The following is a 21,978-nucleotide window of genomic DNA, read 5'->3' as shown; positions in this document are numbered from 1 at the left end:
AATGTCTAAGAAAAGGTTGAGAATGCACGAGAAGCCAAGACGTTCTGTAGTTATGCTTACATTGGTAACATCTCCAGTTACTGCCTGTGTGGTTTTCTCACTGCAATCCATTTATCCGTCTCTACACAAAGTGACTTAGAAAGACAGGCTGCCGACCTCCAGTGCCGATTCATAAAATGAGGTTAGATAACGTAACACAAGAAGAATGTCTTATAACAAAATACAATTTCAGTATGATTTGAAAAAAATACCAGCTTTGGGAAAGTTATAGTTGTATGTATTGATCCAGTGCTTTATAAGCCTGGCGGCCCGCCAGGCTACGCGTCATGCCCCGCCCCGCCCCCCTCCCCGACCCTACCGTGTCCGCTGACACGAACGGCGTAACGAAACTAGAGCCCTCCATCAGCTGATACCTGTGAGAAACAGCAGCGGAACGTGTGCAACCCCCCACCACCGCTCTCACGGAGGAGCGCTGCGGGATGGAGCGTGCAACCCCTCGACCCCTCCACCCCACTCGACGTCCGAATCCGCCAGGCTTGACTCATTTTCTGTGGGAAACCCTGATTGATCAAACACTAGAGAATTACTTTAATGAACCAAATAAAGTAGTCATTAAAAGACTACAAACCCTACCAACAATATTACTTAAGTCGTCGTAACAACTCCACCTGTAAATTATGGCTGTGCTTCATGTACTTTGTGCAATTTTATTGACAAATGTATCACATGTCAAATCAGAGAGCCTTCTGAGATGGGCAGGATTATCATAATCTTGAAAGTAACAGAGTTGAGAAACTCACAAATCTCTAATATTATCTGTAAGGGTACCCTTCAAATTTCCAAAGCCAAAAGTCACCCTGGAGAATGCGGGCATCGATCCCGCTACCTCTCGCATGCTAAGCGAGCGCTCTACCATTTGAGCTAATTCCCCTTCTCTGCCAACATCTAAGAAAAGCTTGAGAATGCACGACAAGCCAAGACGTTCTGTAGTTATGTTTACTTGGGTAACATCTCCAGTTACTGCCTGTGTGGTTTTCTCACTGCAATCCATTTATCCGTCTCTAAACAAAGTGACTTAGAAAGACAGGCTGCCGACCTCCAGTGCCGATTCATAAAATGAGGTTAGATTACGTAACACAAGAAGAATGTCTTATGACAAAATACAAATACATTATGATTTAAAAAAAATACCAGCTTTGGGAAAGTTATAGCTGTATGTATTGATCCAGTGCTTTATAAGCCTGGCGGCCCGCCAGGCTACGCGTCATGCCCCGCCACCCTCCCCAACCCTACCGTGTCCGCTGACACGAACGGCGTAACAAAACTAGAGCCATCCATCAGCTGATACCTGTGAGAAACAGCAGCGGAACGTGTGCAACTCCCCACCCCAGCTTTCACGGAGGAGCGCTGCGGGACGGAGCGTGCGACCCCCCCCACCCCACCCGACGGCCGAATCCGCCAGGCTTGACTCATTTTCTGTGGGAAACCCTGATTGATCCAACGCTAGAGAATTACTTTAATGAACCAAATAAAGTAGTCATTAAAAGACTACAAACCCTACCAACAATATTACTTAAGTCGTCGTAACAACTCCACTTGTAAATTATGGCTGTGCTTCATGTACTTTGTGTAATTTTATTGACAAATGTACCACATGTCAAATCAGAGAGCCTTCTGAGATGGGCAAGATTAACATAATCTTGAAAGTAACAGAGTTAAAGGCACAGTCTGCAACATTTAAATGTAGAATAACTTTAAAAATGTTTGATTTTGACCATCTGACCCAATTTTATTAAAAAAGGTAAATAATCTTTAATATTTCAATTTTCTCCTAAGTCCCTCCCCTGCCCTGTAGAGCTCAGCCAATATTTCTGCAAGCCTAACGCGTTGACCAATAGCGCTGCGTTTCCACCAGGGGGCAGCTGTCAATAATCGAGCACGAGCAGGTCTCAGCGTGCACAACAGTGTTACGCGCCTCACTCGGCTTACTGCAGAAACATGGAGCAACAAAACCCCAAATTACCGATTCCTCGACTGCCTTCCACATCTCAGAAAACATTTAAAAAGTTTAAAAGCCCTTCTTCAAAAGTGGCTGTAAGACGTTTGAGACAGTCGAGTAGAATTTACATTGGAGATTATTTTACACAGGATGGAGAGATTTTCGTGATCTACACGGCCTGAAAACGGATGAAGAGTTGGCAAAGTATCTTTTAGACAGGTAAGTTATTTATTGTTTTTCGGATAAATTTACTTATAATCTTTCTTTCACTGAAAGAATTAATAGAGCAAACAAGCTTTGTATGCTTGGTGTCCTATTGGCTAATGTAGTATTAGCTTGAATGCTAAGTCGACATGAATCGATGCTAGTGAACTAGTTATGCTATATTTGGAAGAAGTTTGAGTAACGAAAGGGGATTTTAGTTTTTTGTTTATATGGGAGCTAATGATTAGTGTGGCGTTTAACTATAGGCCACATCAGTATATTGTTTTAAGCTCTTGTTTATAACTTCCCCGTTAGCGGGGTTCAGTTAGCATCTTGAAAGCTGAATTAGGTGTTTACACTTGCCTGAGCTGCGTGTTTGATTAAAACGAGTAATCAGCAGCTCATGTAGCACTTGTAGAAGTCTGAGGAGATGATTCAGCAGTTAGAATTAGGTGTGATTGATCAGGAACCTATCCGAAACCTTACGTTTCCATTAGCACTGAAAGACATATTGTGCTAACCTGGGTGGGCCACGTGTACAGATTACCGTCTGGGTTTGTGGTCTTACCTACGTGAAAACTCCATATTAAAATAAAAGGAATGATAATCAGCTCGTGCAAAAAACTGTGAAGGCTGGGGAGACTTGCTTAGCTTGTGATCACTAATTTTTGGGCTTTGTTTTTTACAGTCATCAGTCCAAATATGAAGCATCAACATTTACACCATTGAAGCGCCAACTGTGTATTTCTCCAACACCAGTGCCAGCTCTGTCTAGCATTCATGGAGAATCATCTGAAAGGTAAATAGCTGCGTAAAAACCTCTACCAGGAATATTATAATTTTGCCTCTGTTTGTTTTAAGTTAGTGGTGGATTATTTTGAAAAAAATCTAGAAATGGGATAATGAATGACTATAAAAAATGTATAGAAATAAATAGTAAAACTACATTTTATATAGCGCCTCTCAAGATAAAACTCTTGAGGCACTTCACAACAACAAAATTAAACATATTTAAAAAAATTATATTTTTATTTCAAAGTTTATGAGAAAAAAATAACACAATTTGTGTTTTTAAAATGTAAAGAGAGAGACAGGAAATTATTTGTAAAGAAGGAATTCTGTGGATACAGTGAAATGCGTAATAATTAGAGCGAGAAAAATAAGGAGAGGGTGATGATGACGGCCAATAGACGAGGTCTATTACCTTCAAAATGACAAAATATGTATTGATTCTAATCATATTGTTGTGCTTGTATTTTATTTTCATAGGGATGATAATTTGGAGGAGGTGATGGAACAAGGTGAAACTAAAAAAGAAGGATCTTCACAAATGTAAGTACAAGGTTGTATCTGTATTTGGCTGTCACATTTGTCAGGAAAAGTAAACAATAATTACTTTTTTAGGTTATCTTGTGTGGGAATTGAAGCAAACATTGACGAGGAAGAGTTCAACAATATTCAAAACTCTGTAAGTATTCAGATGTTAATAAAATGTGTCTAATTTTCCATACTAAAAACTTTATATTGTGTATATTCAGGATAGAGTCATCAGATGACACATGGTCACCAAACAGAGAACCAGAAGTTGATTCGTCTTCAGAGGAGGACGAAACCATCGAGATGGACAGCGGTACTGATGACCGCGGTGATGAGGACTACACACCTTATATACACATAAGGTAATTCCTTTCGTTTAACATTCTATAAAACTGCAATAGCGCATAGTTAATAAAAAGCTTTTGTTCACAGGACTGGAGCAGCATTACAATAAACATTACAACTTGAGACTCTGCAAGAAATTAACATAGAGGATACAGTTCATGACTGTAATATCCCAGAAGCAACTGACCGACGTTTGACAAGCAAGAAAGGTCTTCCTCGACGCTACAAGCTAAGGCCTGAGGGTCCAAGGCGTTATGGTTTGCTGTCCGGAGTTCCTGCACCATCAACAGAGGAACTTCTACAACACCTACGGACTTGCGGTGATGGTAAAATAAAACATTATCTGCCTTACATCTTCCATACAATAGTCCATTGCTAATTGAGTTTATTTTTTATTTACAGGTAAAACTTTGCCACAGACATAGGTGTTGGGGGAGGCAAGAGAAAACCCAAAACCTTCTTTATTTTTGTTTCGTGTGTTTTTTTAAATAAAGATATATTTTGGGGAAATAAGGACTAATAATTTAAAAATTTATGTAAAATGTTGGAGGTAGACATAATTTTTTTGTTGTTGTTGTGCAGGAGTTTTAAAATTTATGGTATTTTTACAAATGCAACACAGAGTTGTGCTTTAGAACACTTTATTAGAGCATCAAACAAAAATATATAAAAACAAACTTATGTAAAATATCAAATATATACATTTATTTACAATCGTCTTGGAATAAAACCAGTGTAGTTACCATTGGGGTCAGGGAATTTTGCAGAATAAACTCCTCCATGTGTGGTACAGTTGAAATACATGTCTGGGGAGGCTGTTGGCAGCATTTCTTTTCCAAATCAGTTGGCATATCTCTGCAGTGGGAGCATACACACCATGAAGGTTGATTGGGTGTTGGAGGTGTTGTGGCAGGTGGACCAGAGAGGGCAAGTACATCAAAGAGAACACCAGTGTCTGTCCAGCACCATGGTAAGGATGTCAATAGCCTGCTGAGGGTTCAGGTTCTGTATGTGTTGCTACAACAGTGGAAAGAGATGCTACAGCAACAGTTTTTAGGATACCGTAAATCCTCTAATACAGGCCCGGGCCTGTATTTGACTCAAGCTCATCAAGCTCCAGGCCTTTATTGGAAGGAGGGCCAGTATTAGAGGCAGGCCTCTATTTCTATTTGAGCAAAATGAACTAATGGTTTGCTGGAGTTTTTGACAATTAAAATTGTGCCCACATTTTCAAAGTTAAACACATTTCTTTTAACAACGGTAGTTTCTGCTTCAGCCCTCTCCCCCCTCCCCCTGCGCAGCAGCCGCAAACTCACTGATGTGCCTGCAGCCTCTCGGAGTTCCTGCTGCTCTAAACATTAAAATAATTATTTCATTTTCTGTTCCTCACTTCTGATGACCTTCAGTGGTGTCTGTTTGTTGCAACAGCAGGTACAAAAACTAACTTGTTTTTATTTGTCTATTTTTCTGTCCTGTCTGTTTATTATCTTCCTGCATCTCCTCTCAATCCTAAAGAAAAACTGCTGCCTGGGTTCATATATATTCACCTCATGAGTTACCTTTGAACTGCAGTTCTAAAATATCTACCGACCGCAAAAACAGCGGAGCGCTCGCTGTTTGGCGGCCGTATCAGTGATCAGTGCGTTGGAGGACAAGTTGATGCGCGCACCGCCCCGCTCCACAGCATGCAGCGAAATGCATCAGGCGCAAATAAAAGACAGAAAACATTAAAGGAATTGAACCGACATGAACGATCGCGTGTCAGTACCTACGGTCTGGCACAGCGCATTGCTGATCACAGAGAATGTGATCATACGATAATTCAATAGGGAGCGTGGTTTCACAGACGCGGAAGTGAGAGCGTCGGTGAAACGCCGGCTGCTCTAGGAAACCCCCGAGCGTTCGAGCGTCAACGAAGTGACACAGAAATGCCGGGCTTTCCAGAAGTAAGTAAGATAACTTACTATGAGCTGATAGTTCGTTGGATTGATCGGTAGGTTGGAAACTCTGATCATGAATCTGAAGAAACGATGACTGAGCTGTAAAGGCGACTTCCGTTTATAGCCGCGGTTTGTGACGTAGATGCGACGTGGAGGGAATCCCCGCGAGGGGCATGCTGGGAGTCCCTACTTCGCGGATTTTCACCTATCGCGGCCAGGTCTGGAACGCATCTACCGCGATAAACGAGGGATTACTGTAGTTCATACACCCCCTACTGCTGCTCCCCATAGTGTTCTGCAGCATAATCAGCACGTTCTCTTTGAACTTGATAGTGTAATGACCTGGCTGGGGTTGTAAGCCAGGTGCATTCTGGGTATTGTGTTATATGTGTTTCCTATCGTTCTGCTAGTTCCTATGTGCTGATTTGCGTGTTGTGTGAGTGTTATGTAAGCCACAGGGAAGGTGATGTGTGTTCTGTGGAGCGGGTTGAATTAGCATGGTTAACTGACACCGTGACTCTGTGTGGTAGGAGCGTGATAGAGGATCGTGTCTGAAGCGTTATAAAGCTTGAAGAAAAAGCCTAATAAATGTCTGCGTGAACCCCTACTGCCCCCTGCTGGTTGATTTAGGGACTATAACCCTGCCGCTGGGACGCTTGTACTTGCTTGTTACCACATTCCATCCGGCCACAATAAGAGACCGGCCATTATTTACCTCCGCTGACTCTGACACCGGCCAAAATTGGAGACCCGGCCTTTAATTGAATACCGGCCTGTATTAGAGGATTTACGGTAATTTAGTGTAATTTTGTTATGCTTACACGTACAAAGTCTATTCGCTCGGAACAAAGATTCCGAACTCGAGAGAGATCTTCATCTCCAAGGTCCACAGCTGAGTGTCTCACACTTCTTCAGCCTCTGGATGCACCACGGCTTTGAGATGATGGTGGGCATCTCCTTTTTGCACCACGTCTTGAGGATGCAATAGGAGGTTCAAACTCTTCCTCAGAGGATTCCTCAATCACTGAACTCTAAATTGTATTAGAATAAAAAAATTATACTAATATAAAAAGTACTCTTGCATATTAATCAATTTTGACACAGATCAGGTTTACATCTAGTCAAAATTTGGGCTAAACCAACAATAAACAGAAACCCTATGAAAACAACCATGATTATAGGAGGACTACACAGAATGCAGTGTTTATTCATGATTTCCACATAAATTATTTATATGCTTTGATATATTCATCCCAACTTGAATGGCAAAGCAATTAAAAATAAGCTAGTTACTTGTAATAAAATGCTAACAATTTGATAGGATTCATTTTATTTACAATATAGATTGCCAGCTGTTACTGGTATTTTAAAATATAAATATATTTATAAAAATTCTTTATAAAATGCCTTTTGTAAACAGTAAGTGTTTAATGTGCTGGTTAAATACAACTTTCTTACCTCGGATAACTCCATTGCTAACACTAGCTCAGCTCTATTACAAGAAGCAATGCTCTGATGTTGACTCTGCTTTTCCTGCGCGTGCACATTGGGAGCTGTGGCTTTCGGCTCGTTCAGGAAGGGCGGGGGAGTGAGCAACAGCCGTTCGAATTTAAAAATCTCCTCCTCCTCACCCTGATGGCGTCATCCTGCGGACTGTGCCTTTAAGAACTCCCAAATCTCTATTATTATCTGTGAAGGTACCCTTCAAATTTCCAAAGCCAGAAGTCACCCTGGAGAAAGCGGGTATAGATCCCACTACCTCTCGCATATTAAGCGAGCGCTTTACCAATTGAGCTAACTCCCCTTCTCTGCCAATGTCTAAGAAAAGCTTGAGAATGCACGAGAAGCCAAGACGTTCTGTAGTTGTGTTTACTTGGGTAACATCTCCAGTTACTGCCTATGTGGTATTCTCACTGCAATCCATTTAACCGTCTCTAAACAAAGTGACTTAGAAAGACAGGCTGCCGACCTCCAGTGCCGATTCATAAAATGAGGTTAGATAACGTAACACAAGAAGAATGTCTTATGACAAAATACAAATTCAGTATGATTTAAAAAAAATACCAGCTTTGGGAAAGTTATAGCTGTATGTATAGATCCAGTGCTTTATAAGCCTGGCGGCCCTCCAGGCTACGCGTCATGCCCCGCCACCCTCCCCAACCCTACCGTGTCCGCTGACACGAACGGCGTAACAAAACTAGAGCCCTCCATCAGCTGATACCTGTGAGAAACAGCAGCGGAACGTGTGCAACTCCCCACCCCAGCTTTCACGGAGGAGCGCTGCGGGACGGAGCGTGCGACCCCCCCACCCCACCCGACGGCCGAATCCGCCAGGCTTCACTCATTTTCTGTGGGAAACCCTGATTGATCCAACGCTAGAGAATTACTTTAATGAACCAAATAAAGTAGTCATTAAAAGACTACAAACCCTACCAACAATATTACTCAAGTCGTCGTAACAACTCCACTTGTAAATTATGGCTGTGCTTCATGTACTTTGTGTAATTTTATTGACAAATGTACCACATGTCAAATCAGAGAGCCTTCTGAGATGGGCAAGATTAACATAATCTTGAAAGTAACAGAGTTAAGAACTCCCAAATCTCTATTATCAAATGTAAAGGTACCCTACAAATTTCCAAAGCCAGAAGTCAACCTGGAGAAAGCGGGAATCGATCCAATACCTCTGGCATGCTAAGCGAGCGCTTTACCAATTGAGCTAATTCCCCTTCTCTGCCAATGTCTAAGAAAAGCTTGAGAATGCACGAGAAGCCAAGACGTTCTGTAGTTATGTTTACTTGGGTAACATCTCCAGTTACTGCCTATGTGGTATTCTCACTGCAATCCATTTAACCGTCTCTAAACAAAGTGACTTAGAAAGACAGGCTGCCGACCTCCAGTGCCGATTCATAAAATGAGGTTAGATAACGTAACACAAGAAGAATGTCTTATAACAAAATACAAATTCAGTATGATTTGAAAAAAATACCAGCTTTGGGAAAGTTATAGTTGTATGTATTGATCCAGTGCTTTATAAGCCTGGCGGCCCGCCAGGCTACGCGTCATGCCCCGCCCCCCTCCCCGACCCTACCGTGTCCGCTGACACGAACGGCGTAACGAAACTAGAGCCCTCCATCAGCTGATACCTGTGAGAAACAGCAGCGGAACGTGTGCAACTCCCCACCCCAGCTTTCACGGAGGAGCGCTGCGGGACGGAGCATGCGACCCCCCCACCCCACCCGACGGCCGAATCCGCCAGGCTTGACTCATTTTCTGTGGGAAACCCTGATTGATCCAACGCTAGAGAATTACTTTAATGAACCAAATAAAGTAGTCATTAAAAGACTACAAACCCTACCAACAATATTACTTAAGTCGTTGTAACAACTCCACTTGTAAATTATGGCTGTGCTTCATGTACTTTGTGTAATTTTATTGACAAATGTACCACATGTCAAATCAGAGAGCCTTCTGAGATGGGCAAGATTAACATAATCTTGAAAGTAACAGAGTTAAGAACTCCCAAATCTCTAATATTATCTGTAAAGGTACCCTACAGATTTCCAAAGCCAAAAGTCAGCCAGGAGAAAGCGGGTGTCGATCCCGCTTCCTCTCGCATGCTGAGCGAGCACTTTACCAATTGAGCTAATTCCCCTTCTCTGCCAATGTCTAAGAAAAGCTTGAGAATGCACGAGAAGCCAAGACGTTCTGTAGTTATGTTTACTTGGGTAACATCTCCAGTTACTGCCTATGTGGTATTCTCACTGCAATCCATTTAACCGTCTCTAAACAAAGTGACTTAGAAAGACAGGCTGCCGACCTCCAGTGCCGCTTAATAAAATGAGGTTAGATAACGTAACACAAGAAGAATGTCTTATGACAAAATACAAATACAGTATGATTTAAACAAAATACCAGCTTTGGGAAAGTTATAGCTGTATGTATTGATCCAGTGCTTTATAAGCCTGGCGGCCTGCCAGGCTACGCGTCATGCCCCGCCACCCTCCCCAACCCTACCGTGTCCGCTGACACGAACGGCGTAACAAAACTAGAGCCCTCCATCAGCTGATACCTGTGAGAAATAGCAGTGGAACGTGTGCAACTCCCCACCCCAGCTTTCACGGCGGAGCGCTGCGGGACGGAGCGTGCGACCCCCCCACCCCACCCGACGGCCAAATCCGCCAGGCTTGACTCATTTTCTGTGGGAAACCCTGATTGATCCAACGCTAGAGAATTACTTTAATGAACCAAATAAAGTAGTCATTAAAAGACTACAAACCCTACCAACAATATTACTTAAGTCGTCGTAACAACTCCACTTGTAAATTATGGCTGTGCTTCATGTACTTTGTGTAATTTTATTGACAAATGTACCACATGTCAAATCAGAGAGCCTTCTGAGATGGGCAAGATTAACATAATCTTGAAAGTAACAGAGTTAAGAACTCCCAAATCTCTATTATCAAATGTAAAGGTACCCTACAAATTTCCAAAGCCAGAAGTCAACCTGGAGAAAGCGGGAATCGATCCAATACCTCTGGCATGCTAAGCGAGCGCTTTACCAATTGAGCTAATTCCCCTTCTCTGCCAATGTCTAAGAAAAGCTTGAGAATGCACGAGAAGCCAAGACGTTCTGTAGTTATGTTTACTTGGGTAACATCTCCAGTTACTGCCTATGTGGTATTCTCACTGCAATCCATTTAACCGTCTCTAAACAAAGTGACTTAGAAAGACAGGCTGCCGACCTCCAGTGCCGATTCATAAAATGAGGTTAGAAAACGTAACACAAGAAGAATGTCTTATGACAAAATACAAATACAGTATGATTTAAAAAAAATACCAGCTTTGGGAAAGTTATAGCTGTATGTATAGATCCAGTGCTTTATAAGCCTGGCGGCCCTCCAGGCTACGCGTCATGCCCCGCTACCCTTCCCAACCCTACCGTGTCCGCTGACACGAACGGCGTAACAAAACTAGAGCCCTCCATCAGCTGATACCTGTGAGAAACAGCAGCGGAACGTGTGCAACTCCCCACCCCAGCTTTCACGGAGGAGCGCTGCGGGACGGAGTGTGCGACCCCCCCCCCCCCACCCCACCCGACGGCCGAATCCGCCAGGCTTGACTCATTTTCTGTGGGAAACCCTGATTGATCCAACGCTAGAGAATTACTTTAATGAACCAAATAAAGTAGTCATTAAAAGACTACAAACCCTACCAACAATATTACTTAAGTCGTCGTAACAACTCCACTTGTAAATCATGGCTGTGCTTCATGTACTTTGTGTAATTTTATTGACAAATGTACCACATGTCAAATCAGAGAGCCTTCTGAGATGGGCAAGATTAACATAATCTTGAAAGTAACAGAGTTAAGAACTCCCAAATCTCTATTATTATCTGTAAAGGTACCCTTCAAATTTCTAAAGCCAGAAGTCACCCTGGAGAAAGCGGGTATCAATCCCAGTTCCTCTTGCATGCTAAGCGAGCGCTTTACCATTTGAGCTAATTCCCCTTCTCTGCCAATGTCTAAGAAAAGCTTGAGAATACACGGGAAGCCGAAACGTTCTGTAATCATGTTTACTTGGGTAACATCTCCAGTTACTGCCTGTGTGGTTTTCTCACTGCAATCCATTTACCGTAAATCCTCTAATACAGGCCTGGGCCTGTATTTGACTCAAGCTCATCAAGCTCCAGGCCTTTATTGGAAGGAGGGCCAGTATTCGAGGCAGGCCTCTATTTCTATTTGAGCAAAATGAACTAATGGTTCGTTCGAGTTTTTGACAATGAAAATTGCGCCCACATTTTCAAAGTTAAACACATTTCTTTTAACAACGGTAGTTTCTGCTTCAGCCATCTCCCCCCTCCCCCTGCGCAGCGGCCGCAAACTCACTGATACGCCTGCAGCCTCTCAGAGTTCCTGCTGCTCTAAACATTAAAATAATTATTTCATTTTCTGTTCCTCACTTCTGTTTACCTTCAATGGTGTCTGTTTGTTGCAACCAGCAGGTACAAAAACTAACTTGTTTTTATTTGACTGTTTTTCTGTCCTGTCTGTTTATTATCTTCCTGCATCTCCTCTCAATCCTAAAGAGAAACTACTACCTGGGTTCATATATATTCACCTCATGAGTTACCTTTGAACTGCAGTTCTAAAAGATCTACCGACCGCAAAAACAGAGGAGTTCTCGCTGCTCGCCGGCCGCATCAGTGATCAGTGCGTCACCGGATGACAAGTTGATGCGCCCCGCTCCACAGCAAAATGCATCAGGCGCAAATAAAAGACAGAAAACATCAAAGGAAATGAACCGACATGAACGATCGCGTGTTAAATAATTTGGCAACACCTGATTGTTACTGTGGCAGTGCTCAGGAGGCAGATTACCGACCGGAAAAAACAGCGGAGTGCTCCCTGCTTGGTGGCCGCATCAGTGATCAGTGCGTCGGAGGACAAGGTGATGTGCCCTGCTCCACAGCAGCGAAACACATCAGGCGCAAATAAAAGACAGAAAACATTGAAGGAAATGAACCGACATGAACGATCGCGTGTCAGTACTGACGCTCTGGCAGAGCGCGTTGCCCCCCCCCCAGCGCAGGAGCTTGTCACCTGCTGACAGCAGGCTGCTATCTTTTCCGAGGGCTGCATCTTGCCGGGCATTATCACGTGACAGCGACTAGTCGACGAGAGGCATAAAAAGTCACTATAGTGAAGTCGACTAGTTCATACAACCCCTATTTCTCCCCAGTGTTCTGCAGCGCACGTTCTCTTTGAACTTGATATCAAATTTTCGCCTCCTCTTCGTCTCTGCACGGTTAAAGTTACCCTCGCGGTCTATCACTTGCAAATCAAAAGTGAGACGATGACACAACCGCCCCCGTACTTGCTTGTTACCACATTCCACCTGGCCACAATACGAGACCGGCCATTATTCACCTCCGCCGATTCCGACACCGGCCAAAATTGGAGACCCGGCCTTTAATTGAATACCGGCCTGTATTAGAGGATTTACGGTATCTGTCTCTAAACAAAGTGACTTAGAAAGACAGGCTGCCGACCTCCAGTGCCGATTCATAAAATGAGGTTAGATAACGTAACACAAGAAGAATGTCTTATGACAAAATACAAATTCAGTGTGATTTGAAAAAAATACCAGCTTTGGGAAAGTTATAGTTGTATGTATTGATCCAGTGCTTTATAAGCCTGGCGGCCCGCCAGGCTACGCGTCATGCCCCGCCCCCCTCCCCGACCCTACCGTGTCCGCTGACACGAACGGCGTAACGAAACTAGAGCCCTCCATCAGCTGATACCTGTGAGAAACAGCAGCGGAAGATGTGCAACCCCCCCACCCCAGCTTTCACGGAGGAGCGCTGCGGGACGGAGCGTGCGACCCCCCCACCCCACCCGACGGCCAAATCCGCCAGGCTTGACTCATTTTCTGTGGGAAACCCTGATTGATCCAACGCTAGAGAATTACTTTAATGAATCAAATAAAGTAGTAATTAAAAGACTACAAACCCTACCTTACTAAAGTCATCGTAACAACTCCACCTGTAAATTATGGCCGTGCTTCATGTACTTTGTGTAATTTTATTGAGAAATGTACCACATGTCAAATCAGAGAGCCTTCTGAGATGGGCAGGATTAACATAATCTTGAAAGTAACAGAGTTAAGAACATCCCAAATCTCTAATATTATCTGTAAGGGTACCCTTCAAATTTCCAAAGCCAAAAGCCACCCTGGAGAATGCGGGCATCGATCCCGCTACCTCTCGCATGCTAAGCGAGCGCTCTACCATTTGAGCTAATTCCCCTGCTGAGTTCATCACACCGTTCCAGATTACATAAGAAGTGACCCACCATGAAAGCATGACTACAGGGATAATGTTTCCAGCTAGGGATAGATATGTTTATCTGGCTCTCTCACCCTGAGTTCTGCAGACATAGCTGAGTGTGACACAAGACTATTTATAAACGTTGGTGCTAAGATTGTGGCTGTAACTAAAGACTAATCATTCCCAGTTTGTAAATGTTGCACTAAATATATACATCAGTAATGAGAGGATACTGGTAGAGCAGAAATGCCCGCAGGAAAGGGTAGACTAGACGCTGAAGACAGTCAAGCTTCTGGCACATCAACTTGTCTATTGTATGACTGCTTTCCTTCTAGGTGAATCTTAGCTATTTTGTAGAGCCTTTACCACTTCACTGTCCATACTGTCAGCATGCTGCAGGTGTTTTCTCTGTGCATCCACAACTACTGCAATGTTTTTTCCAACGCCACAAACAACTGAGTATAACACAAAACAAAAATTGAATGATGCTTGAATGATGTTCTTTTAGAAAATTCAGGATGGTTTTGGGGTTATAATCAAACTTTGGTGAAAATCCGTAAGAATCGAAAAATGTCTCGAGGCCATCTTGCTCCACAGCTAATGCTAACCAATGTTCACCAGGTAAATAAGCCGGGTGGGTGTTTACCACAAAATAGGCCGGGAGCTGTATTTTTAAGAGATTGTAGACAGTTGATCAGAGGCAAACATGCCTGAAAAAAGATCTCCCAGTAGGCTTGATAATATTCTGTGCAGTTCATGATTATCCATCAATAATAATCAACCAGCACCTCTCTCTTTGAGTTTATCCAGCTCAGTGGCCTAGTGGTAGAGTGTCTGCCTTGAGACTGGGAGATCAGGGTTCAATTCCTGGTCAGGTCATACCAAAGACTTAGAAAAAAATGGGACCCAATGCTTCTCTGCTTGACACTCTGCAATAAGGGTTTGGATTGGGGGGTTAAACCACCAAATGGATCCTGAGCGCGGCTGTGTCTGCAGTAGGGTTGTCACGTAACCGGTATAGCGGTAAACCCCGGTAAAAAAGTTGACAATAAAAATAACCGTCCAGTTTTTAAAAAACTAAATTATCTCGGTGGGTTTACCATGGCCGCGGTTTAGGCGCGGTGACCCTTACCAGCCATCATCGCTTCTGCTGAAGTTCCCGCGCACACGCACTTTTTAGTTTGCAACCAAAACTTTGAAGCTGAAATAATGGCCGAAGGAGGAGACGGCAGCGCCCAGGACATCCATCAGCCCTCAAAGAAGACTAAATCGGAAGTATGGGCATATTTTGGATTTCTGAAAAATGCTGAGGGACAGTTAATAGAAGACTGCTATCCCGTTTGCAGAACGTACAGGAAAAAAGTGTCTGCAAAAGGCAGCAACACTTCAAATCTAATGGCACATCTCCGTGACCATCACCCACGTCTCTACAGCCAGTGCAAGGTAAGTTAACATTAGCATTTTAGCTTAAATGCATGACGTGATGACTTTTGGTTGAGGGAGAATGCAACGAGTCACTATATACTGCAGCCGCAGCGCCCTCTGCCAGCATTTAAACCGTGTCACGGACACCCTGTTGCTGGATGAAGCATCTTATTTGTTGATGATGAAGAGAAATATACAATTAGTTCCTTGTCATTGATTTACTTATTCAATGCCATTTATACTTGAACATTTGGATTTGATTACATAGTGTAGTAGTTATTTTAGTAATTTGTTTAAAGTGGCTATTTATTTTAAATGCATATTTTTTAAGGTTGACGTGTACAGTGTTCAAGTCAAGTGTTGACTAGAGTTTTAGATTTTCATTTTGATAATGAAGAAAACAAGTATATGAGAAAACAAGTGGTGTTTCTTTGACTTGTTTACATATTGTTTATGTTTTGAATGTTTGGATTTGTATAATTTAAACCTGCACTGACTACTGTAACATGTTCCAGAAAAAGAAGCTATTTGTTCCTTTACTTGTGAAAAGTTGCACTTTTGTTAAGGCTTTTAGGTTTAATAAACACTGTTAAACCTTTTCAAAACTATTTCAGTTTGTGTAGAACAGGACTATCAATGCTTTCTGAACATATGTAACACAGTTTAAAAAATACCGCGATAATACCGAAAACCGTGATAATTTTGGTCACAATAACCGTGAGGTAAAATTTTCATACCGTGACAACCCTAGTCTGCAGCTCACCGCTCCCCCAGGAGATGGGTCAAATGCGGAGAACATATTTCGAACACACATCACTGTGTGTGACAACTAATTGGACTTTAACTTTATCTCGAGAATGGATTCGTAGCAGGCATACACAATGTAGCCGTCTCTCTCAGCGGGGTACCGAAGCGCATTTCCATTCTCAAGTTGCCATTAGCAACAGGACACAAAGCCTCTGCGTCATCCGCAGTGTTCAGATTGAAGGCAAACAACGTATAGCCTTGTTGATAATCTATCCTGTTAATCGCAAGAGGCAAATCTTTCAAATGTCTGGAGGTGGCTGTAAACGGATTATAAAATTCTCTGACGGATGTTCTTTGATCAAACGTTGGCTGGAATGCTTTTGATGGGATCTGTTTGCCGTCTCTGCACAACACAAGATATTCCACATTCATGTGGCGAAAACTAAACGGAGAAAGGTAGTGGCGCCCAGTATAAGCTTCATGATCCACTAATCCCAGTACTATTTATTTAGGGATAGCTCCGAATTTTGTGGAATCGAGTATGTTTTGACGGTGATGAGTGATAGGGGATACAAGGCGTTTGCTTTTAGTAAAGCAGATTCGTGACCCAAACGTACGGCGGGTGAAATATTAACTTTTTTCACATAAAGCAAAGCACCCAGCAGTTTCAGCTTGTAGGTGGAGTTACGTGCCCCCATCAGGCAGAAAGCATTGCTGGGTCTTGTCAGCTTAATTCTGAGATCAACCGAGTCTAAAAGAAGTCTTTCACAGAAAAATATATCGGAATGGAGATGCCCTATCAGGTCCAACTCTCTGGAGTTTTCTGTAAAAATTGCTCGCTGATTAAGACCTCTATTGGGCCCATTATTTATAATGGTGGAATCATGCGCGCCTGCCGTGTCTTTGAAAAATAAGCTGGCGCTGAACTGAGATTTCAAACTTTCTTCAGAATAGTTCAGCAGAGTTTCAATAATTGCGCAGTAGGGATGCATCGCGCTGGATTGAGAAATCAGGCGGTCGCCGAGGATCACGTCGTATTGTGAGAAAATTGTGTTTATAGGATAATTAATCAGAGCAGTGGCCGCTCCATCAACATGGGGAGTTCCATTATCATTGGTGATTTTCACATGTAAAAACAGCAGCGTGTCATTTAAATCTAAATATTTTTCGCCATCCCCTGGGACAAAAAATTCTATAGGTTCGTTATCCGTCAGCGCGGCTATGGGTAAAATTTTGCTGTAGATCTTATCTTCGATAGACAGTTGCGTCATGGGCACGGTGAAGAGGTCCAATTCACTCAGTGTGCATTCTGATGATTTACTGTGAAGCAGTGACATGATTAGAAAATGTCGAAGCCTCGCTGTTGATACCTCTTCTTCTTTTGCTTGCGTTTTGTAACTGCAGCTTTTAAGCACCGGCCGTTTTGTGAAGTAGATCCCTTTTCACGCCTGCTGGGGGGTCTTTTCCAGACTCGCCTTGACAGAACCATGAGCCCTGGCCCCTCCTGGCTCAGTGATTTTGCTGACGGCTCGCATCAACACATCTGACGCGATCCCGGTCGCAGCCTTTTTGAGATGCGGCTTCGCCAAAGCAAATCCTTTTTTAACAAAAGGTAATATAAATCTGAAGAGTCTTGAAAATATCGAACCAAAGCTGCGCCCGTATAAAATAAGGAATGCAGCTAAAACCCGGGAGACCTTGACCAGCCTGAGTTACGTAATAATTAATAAATCGGTTGGGGTCATTTCTCTGCAGGTGATAAATCATTTTTCATTTGCAAGATGTATGCTGCGCTGAGTAAAAGAGTGTAACTGACCCTCTCACCCCGCTTCATGCACGTTATATTATTGTATTTCTCTGATAGGAGTGAGCGGACCTGAAATGAAGTTTCACCATTGTTTTTCTGTATAAGAAGTGAATCAGCTCATTCTGATCAGATTTTATTTCAATATGAATGTTTTCTACATGATTCGTAGAGACGGGGATGTAATCCACAGGGTTAAACACGAGTGATCGGTTCCCAAAGGTACCTTCAACTTTCACCTTAATAACGGGGCATACATATCACCCACCAACTGCTCGGTCACTATGTCTGAATAACAATAAAACTGATACAGACCGTCGGTTAAATCGGGGGGATGAGGCGCTGATTTGACCGGTTTATTGCTCAATGACCCTTCAGGAGTCAGCCACTCCTCCACATTAAAACCTAGCATATACGTCAAAGGCGCTGCAAATCTAAATTCTATTTCACCATCAATCTGATATTTGAGAGTGGGATCGGGGGTTCTGAAAATGAGATAGAAATCAGGATTAATCTTTCTCATAGCAGTCTCGAACTTGTTCCCAAGTTGTTGTAAATTTTTATAATATCCGTGACTAATCGGAGCTCTGTTGATTTTCTGAGGTTCGCTCATTCTTCACCATTCGAAAAAAGCACGCTCGTACAGTAAATTAAACCAGGGGTGGGTATAGGTGATTTCTGCTAGCCCTACTTCAGATTGATGTGATGCGCGAGATCAGTTCTGTAACTGGAAATTGTATTATTTTTAAATACATCGGTACTGGCGTTACAGGGCAATGTGATATAAAAACCCTCCTCCTGTCTCAGATCCATATTTTTTTATTGACTGTCTCTGTTTTTTAACATCATGTAGGTCTGAGACCTTAATCCAACTGGAAAAGTTTTGGGGCCAGCCAAGCCACTTAACAAAAACTTGTCGCTCTCCTCGGAATGTCCGGCGTTTTAAAACTTTTTTAACGTGGAAGGATCTCTCGGTCGATAGGTTTACTTTCTGCAGCTCAGCTTCATAAAATGACCCTAGAAACCGGTGGCGATGAAGACACTCATCCACTGTGAACTGTTCGTGTGTAAAACTCTGCTCATATTTTTTTTTTATCAAAAACACCTCTGAGTTTGGAACTTCTCACAACATCTCCCCTTTTAAACTTCATTTTCTTTGCAGGCTTCAGTGAGGTGGCTCAGTAAAGGTTGCGAAACACCTGCCTTTGATTTTCCATGTTTACTTCAGCGGGGGACATTTTGATGGAAGAGTGGGTAGCTATTGTTATAACCTCATACTAAATCTTGAATCACATCTATGTAGCGAGGGGTGTTTTGGGCTGTGAAATATCTCCACATTCTACCTTTTAGAGTCCTGTTAAATCTCTCCACAACGCTGGCCTTTACGCTGCTGGCTCTGGCAAAGTGCACAATACTGTGTTTCTTCATGAGGGCATCAAATTTCTTATTAAAAAATTCTTTACCAGCATCCGTCTGCAGTTTTTTTAGGGGTCCCACTGTCTTTCAAAACTGAAGCAAAAGCTTCAGTAACATCTGTAACTTCCCCCGATTTGTTTTTCAGGACTCGTACATAGGCTTTCTTTGAAAATACATCTATGATGGTTAATAGGTAATTAAAACCGTCGTTTGATTTTGACAAGGCCTGCATGTCGCATAAGTCAACTTGAAACTGCTTTAGTGACCCTGAGACAAAAACCTTATTTCTCAGAAAACGAACTCTTGCTGGTTTGTGGAGTGTGTAAGCATCCTGTTCTGAGACAAAATCGCGAGCCTTATCCGATGAAACTTTCTTTCCAGTCTCTCGTTGTAAACCGGTTCTAAACCTTTCCACACCTCCATAACTACCCTGATGTTTTGGTGAAAAATCAACCTTTTTCATTACCTCCTCCATCTCTGACGGATGCTTGAAAAAAATGATACATATTCATTCTCATTATTTCTTTTTATGTATACAAATGACAATAAAGCTAGTCAGATATAAGGAATAAAATCTATTCACACTGTAAAAAACAGCCGTGAATCCTAGTCAAATATAATGAATAAAATCTAATCACACTGTAAAAAATAACTGTGCGGTCTAGTCAAATATAAAATCGAATCGCACTGTAACAAACAGCCATGAGGCCTGGTCAAATATAATGAAAAAAAACTAATGTTAACTACTTGAAATGTTTATAATAATAAAAAAAAAACAAGTTGCAGAAGAGACAACGTACCCCCCCCCCCCCCCCCCACAGTTCACTCCACCACCGCAGCCAGTGCATCCAGGTCAGCTTTGGTCAAACAATCGTACACCGGAAAAATGTCTTTGTGAATGGGCATCACAGCCCTGAACCCATGCAGCTGCGTCACAGCCATGGTGAACAGGATCTCAGCGTCCAGCTGGAAGCCATGCAGACTGAGAAAACTTTGAAGAGCCGGAATCAGCTTAGGTGGTAAAACTCTGCTGATAATGTCAGAAAAGTGAAAATCGTAAAATACTTCATTTTCAGCTACGTAAAGACATTCATGTTGCCGCTGACTGGGGTGATCGATCTTGCATCCGTGACAGATTGTAGGTAGTAGAGCTTTGATCGCCATGTTGACCAGGTGAAGAAGCCCCATCTTCACTCGGTCCACCGTGTCTTCTGAAAACACCCAGTCAGGCAGACGTAGAGGCTTCTCACCGGTGCTCTGGATGTCGAGGGTCTGCTGCGGCTGCTGTTGCACACCGTCCTCCCGAGCAGGTTGAGGCGAAACCGATGGCGGGTCAGGGTTTGATGTCTCTAAAGGATGCGGAGCATCAGGACTCGCTGGAGTCTCGTCGATCCAGGGTCTGAATGGTGCTTTAGCAAAGATGGTCTCCGGAAACTCCATGATTGTGGGGAGTTGTGGGAAGTTACCCTCCGGAAAGCATGATGGGGTGGTGGCGATGTGGGCCACGGACTGCCGTTGTATCTCGGTGGTGATGAAGTGGCTAGCACCCAGCTCGGTTGCGGGGAAAAGCTGTCCTAGATCCATAGTTCATCAAGGGTCGACTGAGTGTAGAAACCAATCATGCTGATGCGGTAGATTGTCTGGGATGAAATGGTTTCTAGCTGGAAGCTCTTTATATCTAGTGATGGGGGGCGTAGTCTGATGATGCGACCGCCGCTCCTCCTCCTCCTCCTCCTGAGGCGGGGCTTAGAAATCCAGCTTTTTTCACACTGTCAGAATGTCTTTCCAGCAGCAGCTGGTACGAAAAAGTGAAGTGATATGATCCGCCACTTCATCTATTTTCTCACAACAGGCCTCGAAAGGTAAAACCTGTAAAAGGTGATAAATACCGCATTCAGCATGCACATTTTCCAGCACAAAAAAGAGCTCCGATCCTCTCTCCCGGACCAAGGCCTTGAAAATCCACTGCCCATCTGCATCCTCCAGCCCCTCCCATGAAGCCCTGAAAGCTATCACGGTGTTCTGTATTTCATCCAGCGATGGAAGAGCTTGCGGCCTGTTACGTTTTACAGCCGGATGAGGTCTCTCATGATCATCTTTGTACACCCTGCGTGGAACTGCGAGGTTGAGCACTGCCCAGTCGTTGTAGGAGAGAACCACTGAATGTGATAAATATTGCTTGAGAGGTTCATCCTCAGCCACATCATGGATTAGACACAGCTCCTTAGTGTCATAGCTGAACTGGTACCCAAAACTACCGGTATAGCCGTAAGGTTCCAGCGGCCATATTTGCTCCAAGGACTCTTTACCGCCAAAAGAAGGAAGCTGAACTCTACACATGTAGAATGTAGATTTGCGGGGAGCACCACCCTCTGCAGGCAGCTGATGGATCGCTATGGATTTTTCACAGAGCAAGGTCTGTGATAGCGGCGACAATGTGTCCAGGCTCTCCTCTTTCAGCTCCTTCTCCTCTCGGGTAGAGGTTGAAGCATCGGTTGTAGACAATTCCTCCATCTCCTCTTGCTTCACCATTTTCTTAGAGGTATTTCTTCGGCCTTTCACCATTCTGATACGTTCTCAGTCTGTCCCCTGAAATGGATCCGAGCTTTTAAAGAGGCAAGTAGGGTTGGAGGGAGGGATATGGGGTATTACGTATGAAAGGGAGGGGCTGTGGGAACTGTGGGGTGAGGTATCCTAATACAAAAGAGTTATCAATCCTACCTTGATGTAAAGTGGTGCAGATTGAATACATCAAAGCAGATCATCAATATACATCTTGACAGAAGGGGTCTCGGGCACTACAATCAATAACTTCATGGGTCATTACACAACAGTAATCAATTCTTTTCTTTGCATATGGGGTCATTAAAGGTCATTTCACAAAAGGTCATGAAACAATACACCTGTCAAGTTTGACGTAAGGTGGTTTGGGGGAAAGGTCATAAAGGTCA

At 43.2% G+C, this 21,978-nt stretch overlaps 1 protein-coding gene, 1 long non-coding RNA gene and 2 other non-coding genes across 7 annotated transcripts in view; 1 reads left to right on the top strand and 3 right to left on the bottom strand.

Annotated features, from left to right (window-relative positions):
• Positions 1–21,978, bottom strand: part of LOC107380433 (P2Y purinoceptor 3) — a 67,339-nt gene that overhangs the window by 21,209 nt on the left and 24,152 nt on the right. The gene's annotated exons all lie outside the window — the stretch shown is intronic.
• Positions 859–931, bottom strand: trnaa-agc (transfer RNA alanine (anticodon AGC)). Its single transcript has one exon. It is a non-coding gene; the product is annotated as a tRNA-Ala (tRNA).
• LOC129163832 (uncharacterized) lies at positions 1,579–4,396 on the top strand. Of its 3 annotated transcripts, XR_008563620.2 has the most exons (7): positions 1,579–2,218; positions 2,892–3,002; positions 3,473–3,535; positions 3,608–3,671; positions 3,742–3,882; positions 3,953–4,191; positions 4,268–4,395. It is a non-coding gene; the product is annotated as an uncharacterized lncRNA (long non-coding RNA). The 3 variants fall into 3 exon arrangements; XR_008563619.2 differs by having other exon boundaries at positions 3,742–4,191; positions 4,268–4,396; XR_008563621.2 differs by having other exon boundaries at positions 3,742–4,185; positions 4,268–4,343.
• Positions 13,542–13,614, bottom strand: trnaa-agc (transfer RNA alanine (anticodon AGC)). Its single transcript has one exon. It is a non-coding gene; the product is annotated as a tRNA-Ala (tRNA).

Source organism: Nothobranchius furzeri, chromosome 13 (genome assembly GCF_043380555.1).
Source record: "Nothobranchius furzeri strain GRZ-AD chromosome 13, NfurGRZ-RIMD1, whole genome shotgun sequence".
NCBI classification, from domain to species: Eukaryota; Metazoa; Chordata; class Actinopteri; order Cyprinodontiformes; family Nothobranchiidae; genus Nothobranchius; species Nothobranchius furzeri.
Note: the sequence above shows the minus strand (reverse complement) of the source record. Positions and strands in the feature narration are given on the sequence as shown.